We start from the raw sequence: 10,599 nt of genomic DNA on the forward strand, positions 1-10,599 counted from the left end.
ACACACACCCTCTCACACACACACACCCTCTCACACACACACACCCTCTCACACACACACACACCCTCTCACACACACACACCCTCTCACACACACACACCCTCTCACACACACACACCCTCTCACACACACACACCCTCTCACACACACACACCCTCTCACACACACACACCCTCTCACTCACACACACCCTCTCACTCACACACACCCTCTCACTCACACACACCCTCTCACTCACACACACCCTCTCACTCACACACACCCTCTCACTCACACACACCCTCTCACTCACACACACCCTCTCACTCACACACACCCTCTCACTCACACACACCCTCTCACTCACACACACCCTCTCACTCACACACACCCTCTCACTCACACACACCCTCTCACTCACACACACCCTCTCACTCACACACACCCTCTCACTCACACACACCCTCTCACTCACACACACCCTCTCACTCACACACACCCTCTCACTCACACACACCCTCTCACTCACACACACCCTCTCACTCACACACACCCTCTCACTCACACACACCCTCTCACTCACACACACCCTCTCACAAACACACACGCACACACACACACACTACAAGAAACGGAGCCGGGAGTCCCACTCACCAGAGGTATGTTGGTATCTGGGGCCTGCGGGCGACATCGGGGCCTGCGGGGTATGTGGTGGCCTGCGGGGGACATCGGGGCCATGTGGTGGCCTGCGGGGGACATCGGGGGTATGTGGGGGCCTGCGGGGGACATCGGGGGTATGTGGGGGCCTGCGGGGGACATCGGGGGACTGCGGGGGACATCGGGGGTATGTGGGGGCCTGCGGGGGACATCGGGGCCATTTGGGGGCCTGCGGGGGACATCGGAGCCATGTGGTGGCCTGCGGGGGACATCGGAGCCATGTGGTGGCGTGCGGGGGACATCGGGGGTATGTGGGGGCCTGCGGGGGACATCGGGGGTATGTGGGGGCCTGCGGGGGACATCGGGGGTATGTGGGGGCCTGCGGGGGACATCAGGGCCATGTGGTGGCCTGCGGGGGCCTGCGCGGGACATCGTAGGTATGTGTGGGCCTGCGCAGGACATCATGGGTATGTGGGGGCCTGCGGGGGACATCGGGGCAGTGTGTGGGCCTGCGGGGGACATCGGGGCTGTGTGTGGGGGCCTGCAGGGAACATCGGGGCAGTGTGTGGGCCTGCGGGGGACATCGGGGCTGTGTGTGGGCCTGCGGGGGACATCGGGACTGTGTGTGGGGGCCTGCGGGGGACATCCGGGCTGTGTGTGTGGACCTGCGGGGGACATCGGGGCTGTGTGTGGGGGCCTGCGGGGGACATCGGGGCAGTGTGTGGGGGCCTGCGGGGGACATCGGGGCAGTGTGTGTGGGCCTGCGGGGGACATCGGGGCTGTGTGTGGGGGCCAGCGGGGGACATCGGGGCTGTGTGTGGGGGCCTGCGGGGGACATTGGGGCAGTGTGTGTGGGCCTGCGGGGGACATCGGGGCTGTGTGTGGGGGCCTGCGGGGGACATTGGGGCTGTGTGTGTGGGCCTGCGGGGGACATTGGGGCTGTGTGTGGGCCTGCGGGGAACATCGGGGCAGTGTGTGGGCCTGCGCGGGACATCGGGGCTGTGTGTGTGGGCCTGCGGGGGACATCGGGGCAGTGTGTGGGCCTGCGCGGGACATCGGGGCAGTGTGTGGGCCTGCGCGGGACGCGCTGGATCCAGCAGCCAAGCAACCAACTTTGCGCGCGCGCGCCCCCCCCCCTGGTCAGACCAATCAGGGAGAGGATTTATTTATTTAAAAAAAAAAATTGAAAATGTTGGCGCGAGCAGGGGAATTCAAAGAGCCGCAGCAGCCTAAATCAACTCGCCAGCGGCCTAAATCCAAACGCCACGGGCGTGTGGTTATCATTAATTGTCGAACAATATATATATATATATATATATATATAGGAAAGAATGACCTAGGCGCAAATATGCAGGGAGAGAGAAAAAAAGAAAAAGAGGAACATCATAGGGCAGTATATCTGAGCAATTCAGGTGTTAGATGGTAAGGTATGCACTTACACTTAGTACAGAAAATATCAGCCTTTAATCCACTCTGGGATTCAGGAACTCGGCTTCCAACATTGGAATGTTGTAAAGTTAGACTATAGTTTGACTAGAGGTGACTGGTGACTGCATCTTTCTGCAAACTCTTTTACTCAAGACAACAAACGATACATCGTGATTGCTGTTGGAACATCGTGTAATTAATGATCCTGAGGACACAAAGACCACAGAGAGAGACAGACCAATGTTGGAAGCAGAGTTCCTGAATCCCAGAGTTCCTCCCCCCCCCTCCGCTCCCCCCTCTCCGCTCCCCTCCTCTCCCCTTCCCCCCTCTGCGGGCCCCCGCCTCCCCTCTCCCTTCCCCAGCCCCCCCCCCGCTCCCCTCCTCTCCGCTCCCCCCCTCTCCGCTCCCCCCGCCCCCCCTCTCCGCTCCCCCGCCCCCCCTCTCCGCTCCCCCGCCCCCCCTCTCTGCTCCCCCGCCCCCCTCTCTGCTCCCCCGCCCCCCCCTCTCTGCTCCCCCTCTCCGCTCTGCTCTTTCCAACTCCTTTCGAAACTACTGAAGAAACAGAAATCTTCATTTTACTTATACCCCAAACAGCTTGTCAAATAATTTCCCCAATACCCCCTCAAGAGAAGAGTTACCAGTCTCACATGGTTTATCTTACTGTGTTTCTATTGCTGTTTGTGTTCTGTATCCCCCTTCCTCCCACACCCTTTGTCCAAACCGGGCTTGGACCCTATCTGACAACATTGAGGGTATACCGGGTGTGAGACTGTGTGTTCCTGCAGTACCCTTCCATTGCCATGACAACACCTACTATGCTGAAGATCTGACAGCCTCTGGCCACACAGCGTCTCTGTTTACCAATAGGAACTGCCGTCACTATTCTCTATCAGCATGAGCAGCGATCATGTGGGACCGGCTTCTGACTTCACAAGGAGGAAGTATTTCTGAGGGCTCCGTCTGTACAGCATTCCAGCACCGTGTGAGCAGGAACATGTACTAACTCACTGCAGCTACTGAACTGCTCTGTATAAACTCTGCCTTGAAGCTATTTGATGTCAGTGCTCTGTCTTGAAGCACACCAGATCTGTTTAGCCTAACAGCTTAGTTAGTATACCTTTCACATTTAGGCATATCCCTTGTTTTTTTTGAACTGTAGCCTGTGGGCTGTTGCTGGACTTTGTTGTGTGCTCACTCTAATCCCCTGGGAGGTTAGATCAAATTACCATTGCTCTTTGCTTTAGTGTTACCTCTGGACTGATCTAGTTAACACCTTGGGTGAATATGTGCATATATCATTGCACAATTGTTGGTGCTTTCTTGGGAGATTTGTACAGGGAATTACCATTAGATACCTAGTATCTATTGGGAACGGGCCTGAAGAAGGGATTCCAGACCCCGAAACATTGCTGCCCCCTTTCCTTTGTACTTTTATGTTTGCCTCACCCCATCCCTTTCCTCTCCCTTCCCCTGTATTGCACGTTGTGGTTTCACACTCAGTGTTTTTCATTAAAAGATTTTGTGTTCACCTATCCCCTTATCGTATTTTGTGTGCTGGGAACATTTCATTTTTTTTTTTGTTTTGTTTTTAAGTATTGTGACTTGAACTAAACTTGTTCATGGGGTAAGGTCAGCCTCTACAATTAATCCAGATATATGTGGGTGGATATACCAAAGACACAGTTTTAAACCTCTGCCACTCTGGACCACGACTGCTATGGAGTCTACTATTCTGTTTATCCCACTTAAGTCTACTCAATTATTATTAATAAGCTACTAGATAACAGTTATGATCTAGCCCATGTGCCTCTGTACCTACACTATCTATAATAGGAATTGTCTTGTAATCTATATATACATAGATCCCTAATGGTTTGTAGTTTTCCTTGTTATCTTATGCCCAGATAAATGTGTGTAATAATGCTGCTTTTGACTGGAAGCTCATAAAACTGAACCATCTTTTAACTGGCTCCTTTTCAGCTTTAACCCCTTCGTTTTGACAGAAAAATCATCTAAGAAAGAAAATATCAGCACGGCTGCTCCCAGTTCTTCAGACTAATTAATAGTCATTAAATCTCCTAAATGGCACCAATATAGTGCGTACATGTTACTTCAATTTACTGTTACTTAAGTGTAACTTATGCAATTTGACTTCTCCACAGTTCAGCAAGTGTGCTGAGCTGTCCCTGTGTGACTCTATTTTGTTATTGGTTTTCCAGGTTACTTGGCGACGTGATGTCATCAGCATCATATGATGCTGCGATGACATCAGACGAAAAACCAGGAAGTACTGAGGCTGCAGTTGCTGTAAACACAGATGCTGGGTATGAGGTGATTGTGTAATCCCTAGAAGTATATATACCTGTTAAGTGTCAATATTGCAGTAATGTGTATGGTCTGGGGAGAGGATGTGTCTGTCCTGAAACGCCACGTGTTTGCATATACCTGCTCTGATGCTTTGAATACAAAGTAAGTTACTTACAGAAAAGGCTCTTGTGTGCTTCCTGCACCACTTTCTTGCTTCATCTTCTCTTGCACGGAAGTGGAGACACTGACTACATCCAGGTCACAGCTCTGTGTCCTACTGCGCACGCTCACACTAAGGGGATCATGGGAGTTGTAGTTTGTAGACTTCAAAACGGATCACGTGTCACATACTGTGTAGATTAGAAACAAGACAGTAACATTTCCCAGGCACTGTGCTAGGGAAAGATAGTTTCTTCTGCATGTAGATGTGCATACTCCTCCTTGTCCTTTAATATATTTCTTTAAAGCTGCCTCAGTTCCTCCCTTTTGTGCCCCTGATTATTACATATTTTATTTTTGCACAATCACACACAGAGTTCTAGCATTAGCACAGTATTGATAAAAAAATGTTGCCGAAATCATTCACCAAACCACCACTGGGTGGCAGTGACGGTCCATTCAGAGACTTCCTTGTGTTACTGCAATTCATGTGAGATCCTGGAGAGTAGACACGTGAGCGGGAGAGTGCACAGAGCACTCGGTACACGGAGTTCATCTACCCAGGCACCGGTACTTGCAATGCATGGTGGAGCTAGCGCCGCCCCCCCCCCCCCCCCCGAACCCATAGCGACCCCCAAACCCATAGCGCACCTACCACGGAAAAATATTTTTTAGCGTGCAACTTTTACTTAACTGTTATCTTATTGTGATACAGAAAAAAACATTACAATGCAACCTGTTTATTTTTATATTTTCAACAAAAGACAGGTGATTGCCTGACCGCGAGAGCGAGCGGGTTGGTGCGAGAGCGTGTGGGTGGGTGGGTGAGTGCGAGAGCGCGAGGGTGGGTGGGTGAGTGCGAGGGTGGGTGGGTGCAAGGGCGGGCGGGTGGGTGGGTGCGAGAGCGAGCGGGTGGGTGGGTGCGAGAGCGAGCGGTCGGGTGCGAGAGTGGGCGGGTGCGAGAGCGAGCGACTGGGTGGGTGCGACAGCGAGCGACTGGGTGGGTGGTTGACTGGGTGTGTGGGAGACTGCGTGCGTGGGTAGGAGAGTGCGTGGGTGGGAGAGTGCGTGCGTGGGAGAGTGAGTGGATGGGAGAGTGAGTGAGTGGGTTAGTGACTGGGTGAGAGTGACTGGGTGGTGGGTGAGAGTGACTGGTGAGTGACTGGTTAGTGGGTGAGTGACTAGGTGGTGGGTGACAGTGACTGGGTGGTGGGTGACAATCACAGTTGAGTGGGTGACTTACCCTGACTGGGTGGGTGCTGCTTCCTTGCCGCTTCCCCCCCTGCACCCGACGTCCCATTGGCAGCTGCCCGGGGCGGGAGTTGGGGACGGGGGGGGGGAGGGGAGGGGAGGCGCGGGAGGTGGATTTGGGTGGCGCACGAGAGGTGAGCTCGGGGAGCGCACGGGAGGTGGGATCGGGGGGCGCACAGGAGGTTGGCAGCTGGGGGGGGGGGCGCGATGACGGGCGGCTGCAGCATCCTCCGTGGCTGCTGCCTGGCGGAGGAGGCGCACGCGAGGGTGCAGGGTTGGCGCTTCCCCGCTCTCCGTCCCACGTGGGGATCGAGCAAGAGAGGGGGGGGGAGTGGGCCGGCTAGGCCCACCCAGGCCCACATGCAGCAGGCAGGGCCCACAGGCAGCAGACAGGACTCCCTGCGGGAAACTCGGCTCTGCGCATGCCCTTTGTCCCCCGCTGTTGGCGGCCCTGGCTGGAGCCCCCGGTTAAACATCTGGCACGCTGCTAGGACCTCACAGGAAGCGGGGAAGTGCACGGAGCACCCGGTACACGGAAGTTACCTATGCAGGTACCGGGCCTTACAACATCTGGTGAAGACCTTGGAGGAACACCTTACATACCATTTGGAGCCCACAGTCATCCTGGTTGGCGATTGAGCTGAGACTCATACATGCTTTTAATTCTGTGATGTTCGTGAGTGCGCAATTTATATATTTTTACCAGTCCACATACATTTTGGATGCATACTACACTGAGTGCGCCTGTTTTTTTTAATAAAGCGAGGATCTCTGACCTTACGTCACTGAAGCAGCAATGTTCAGAAACGGTTGCGAGTTCGCTAGCAATATATGTGGTAATGAAGAGCAGTGTCAATGATTGTTTCTTGTTTTGTTTTACTCCCCCACGTCACCCAGTATAGCAACCAAGCTCAACATATTAAATCCATCATTAACCGACATTGGGGAGTCCTTGGGTTAGACCCAGAGCTTTGCCCTTTTGTCAAGACAGGTCTAAGATTTGTTTTCCGAAAGGCAAAAACGTTGGCAACTCAATTGTCTCCGAGTCTATTTGTCTCGGAAACCATACATTTCTGTGAATCTAAAAACCACAGGGTGGGGGGGGGGGGGGGGGGGGGGGGGATTAATTGTGGTTTATGTAAAATGTGTCAATACGCCCTCCCTACCAATACTTTAATGGTAGGGAAAATGAAGCATCCCTATACTATCAAAACCTTCCTAAATTGCAAAACATCGTTTGTAATTTATTATATCTGGTGCGCTTGCACTGAAGGATACGTGGGAAGGACTATTAGACCTTTAAAACAACGGATTTCAGAGCATGTCCGTTTAATAAAAAATAACGACATAAAACACCCTGTTTCAAGACACTTTTTGTAATGTCCTCAAGGTGAATTGAAGAATATTCATTTCACGGCCTTGGAATATGTCAAATTGTCCATACGTGGAGGCGATAGATTAGATCTACTGAACAAATGAGAAATGTTGTGGACATTCTCTCTGTATACACTTGGCCCATCTGGGATTAATGTGGACTGGGTACTACAACATTTTTTATGCTAACACATTGATAATTTACGTTTACTAAAAAATTATTTTCATATGTTCTTTATATATTTATTTTTACAAAATAATTTTTCATTCGTTCATTTCCCAATTACTTATAATTTAAAAATCATTATTTTCCCTTTATCACATTTTTATAATTGTTTAATCAATTTTCATAAATGTTTCATTTATTCTTTTTCTTTCCAATTTTTTTCTTCCTTTTTTCTTCAATGTGTTCTTCTTCTGTCTTTTCTTTGTGTTTCTTCTCCCCCCCCCCCCTCTTTTTCTCCTCTCTTTGTCATTTCATTAGTACACATATGTTATATGTGGTTTATGATTTTACAAGTATGTCTTTCATTGAGCTTTCATGATTCCATCATTGGAATCGTAGTGGTTATGTCTATGCAACTATCAATATCTTTTAAGATGATGTAGGAGCGCCATCTCCTGTCCAAGAGCGGGATCCTCTCTGACGTACAAGTTAATGCAACTTAGTTTCATTCAATGTTACCACATATATTGCTAGCGAACTGGCAACAGTTTCTGAACATTGCTGCTTCAGTGAGGCACGTTCAGAGACCCTCGCTTTATTACAGTACGTAGTGATTCTTGGCACATTGTTTATTAATTCTGTCTCAATAGCTAAAAGTGTCTTTCAAGTATATGATCCTTTTTGGTTTGTTATACCATTTACAGATCTAGGCTTTTATGTAATTTTCTGAAATATCTACAGGAGTTCCATCTCGGCAAGGGATTGTTTTTAATTCTTGTTTTTATATATAGATATTTATGTGTAATTTGGTTGCGGGACAAAGCTCCAAGTATGTAATGCTTTACTATGAGCGATGTGTTCTTTATAGGGACGGGCCCGCATTTAATCAATGTTATTATTTACCCAGGATCCCCAGATCCCGTGTAATACCTCCCCCCACCCATGAATATGGATGAAGGAGGTTACGTGTGCCTCAGGTGTGGGCGGTTTTTGATTTTTTCATTTCTATTGGCCACAGGACTGGGGCATCATGGGTATTTAGAGTGTATTGTATGTATGTCTTTTCACTCTGATAAAGCACAAATGCTGTGTGAAACGCGTCGAGAGGGTTTCTCCCCTTGCTGCTATTATGTGCCACAAATAAAGTAATTTTGTACCAGCAACGAGCAGTCCAGTCACAATTTTTTCCCTTCGCTGGTGCACCGCCTCACACACCCTGGCTGTATGGAAACCCTTTCGGCTGGCGCACGCTGACTGTCTGAGGAGACACCATAGAGTGTGTACAAGTTTATTTTCAATACTCACACGTACTACTGTTCAATCACCAAGCCCATGCAGTGCATGGAATGGCCTCTGCTCGAGGAGCGGGAGCGGCCCATGATGAGGTCTCTGCAAGGGGAGAATGCAGGTCTCAGGAACAAGGAAAGGCTGGCACTGGAGAACCAGCGCTTCAGCAGAGGAAACAGGAAGCAGACCTCTGAATGGGGTGAATGCAGCAGGTCTTTAGAACAAGGTAAAGCTGGTACTGGGGCCCAGTGCTTCAGCACAGGAACCAGGAAGCAGACCTCTGCCTGGGGTGCAGCAGGTCTCTGTAACAAGGCAAGACTAGCACTGGAGATCCAGTGCTTCAGTACAGGAACCAAAATGAAGCCCTCTGCCTGGGGTGAATACAGGAGGTCTCAAGACCAAAGTAAGGCTCAGGCAAAAGTAGCTTGTGGCAAACACAGTTACAATCCGAGTCAATCTAGGGTTATGCTCAGCAACTTCCTGGGGGGAGGGGCTTGCTCTATATAGAATAGCCAGCGATTAGAAGCAGAGCTGCAGTGATTGCAAGCACAGGTAAGTGCTTGCAAATCCAAGGGAAGGTCTGTTCTGAGATCTCACCAACTCTGCAAGAGTGAGCTCCAGCCAAAACCAGGAACGGATTCCTTACAATATAAGAGGAACTACCCACCCCTGTTTGATAAGATCAAAAAGGATCTGGTAAATTGGGAAGGATACCGGGTGTCATAGATAGGGAAAATAGTATCAGTTAAAATGAACATACTCCCTAGATTACTATATTATTTTCAGACTCCTGGTCCGTATTCCTGGATCAGAATTGAAAAACCTGCGAAATAGAATATTTCATTTTCTCTGGCAGGGTAAAAGACCCAGAACCGCTAGATCGGTTATGATGACTTCAAAGATAAGAGGGGGAATGGGTGTCCCAGATATCTCAAAATATTACCAGGCTGCCCAATTACAGCAGGTGGTGGTGTGGAACGCAGACCCAACTCAAAACTGTTGGTTGGTTATAGAATCCCAATATGCGAAAACGCCTTCTCTGCTAATATTCCTTTGGGCCACGATAAGAGAGATATGCAAGCAAAAAGGTTTGAGCTGGGCGCGACGAGACTCACTTGGGTGATCTGGGCCAAATCCAAGGGCAAAATTATATTTGCGTCTCCCACGTCACAGCTCGCCCCGCTTTTTGATAATCCTAACTTCTCCTCAGGATGTGACTACAAACAATTTGACCAGTTTAAAGCAAAGGGTATTAGAGTAATTGCTGATCTATTAAATAACGGGAGGCTCTCCAGTTTCCAGAAACTCCGAATCAAGTATGAGGCACCATACTTGAATATGTTTAAATACCTCCAGATTAGACATATTCTACAAAAAAATTCCCCGAAATTAGAATTCCCTTCTCTTACCGGTTCTGAGGCACAGTGTAGGAGAAATAATTAACAAAAAAGGTTTGATTACTAAAATATATGCGGGAATGGAGGCCGCGGTTGACTCGCCTGATCATGACTATATGCTTAGATGGGCGGCTGATTTAAATATAGAAATTGACAGGGATGATTGGGAGGATATTTGGGAGTTCACTGCGAAAACCTCAATACTGTATGTACTACTATTAAAGAAAATATATATAAAATCCTATTTTATTAGTATCTCACTTCAACTCGATTGAAATAAATCTACTCTCTGGTGTCTGATCAATGTTGGAGGGGCTGCGGGCTAAGGGGTGATATGATTCATATCTGGTGGACATGCCCAGCAATACAGAAATATTGGATCACCAGTCAAACTATTATTAAAAAAATAACGGACCTGTCCATCCACATTGACCCGCTGATTATTTTGCTAGCAAAGCCAGTTGAGGATATTGGTCGCCCAATGAAGAGGCTGATCTCATTTATTCTGACGGCAGCGAGATGCGCCGTGGCGGCCTCGTGGAAAAAATAGCCCCTCCCTCTTGACAAACTGTTGAGAAAAGGATCAACGAGGTG

General features: G+C 49.4%; 1 protein-coding gene across 2 annotated transcripts in view; it reads right to left on the minus strand.

The window, feature by feature from the left end:
• The window catches only part of LOC142466715 (uncharacterized), an 18,020-nt gene extending 13,383 nt beyond the window's left edge, over positions 1 to 4,637 (minus strand). The window contains exon 1 of one of the 2 annotated variants that reach the window (XM_075572043.1): positions 4,547 to 4,637. The gene's annotated coding sequence lies outside the window, so the exon portion shown is untranslated. The remainder of the gene's footprint in view (positions 1 to 4,546) is intronic. The other variant, XM_075572044.1, reaches the window with a different exon arrangement.
• Between the last annotated feature and the right edge of the window lie 5,962 nt (positions 4,638 to 10,599).

This window comes from Ascaphus truei, chromosome 15 (assembly GCF_040206685.1).
Source record: "Ascaphus truei isolate aAscTru1 chromosome 15, aAscTru1.hap1, whole genome shotgun sequence".
Classification (NCBI taxonomy): Eukaryota; Metazoa; Chordata; class Amphibia; order Anura; family Ascaphidae; genus Ascaphus; species Ascaphus truei.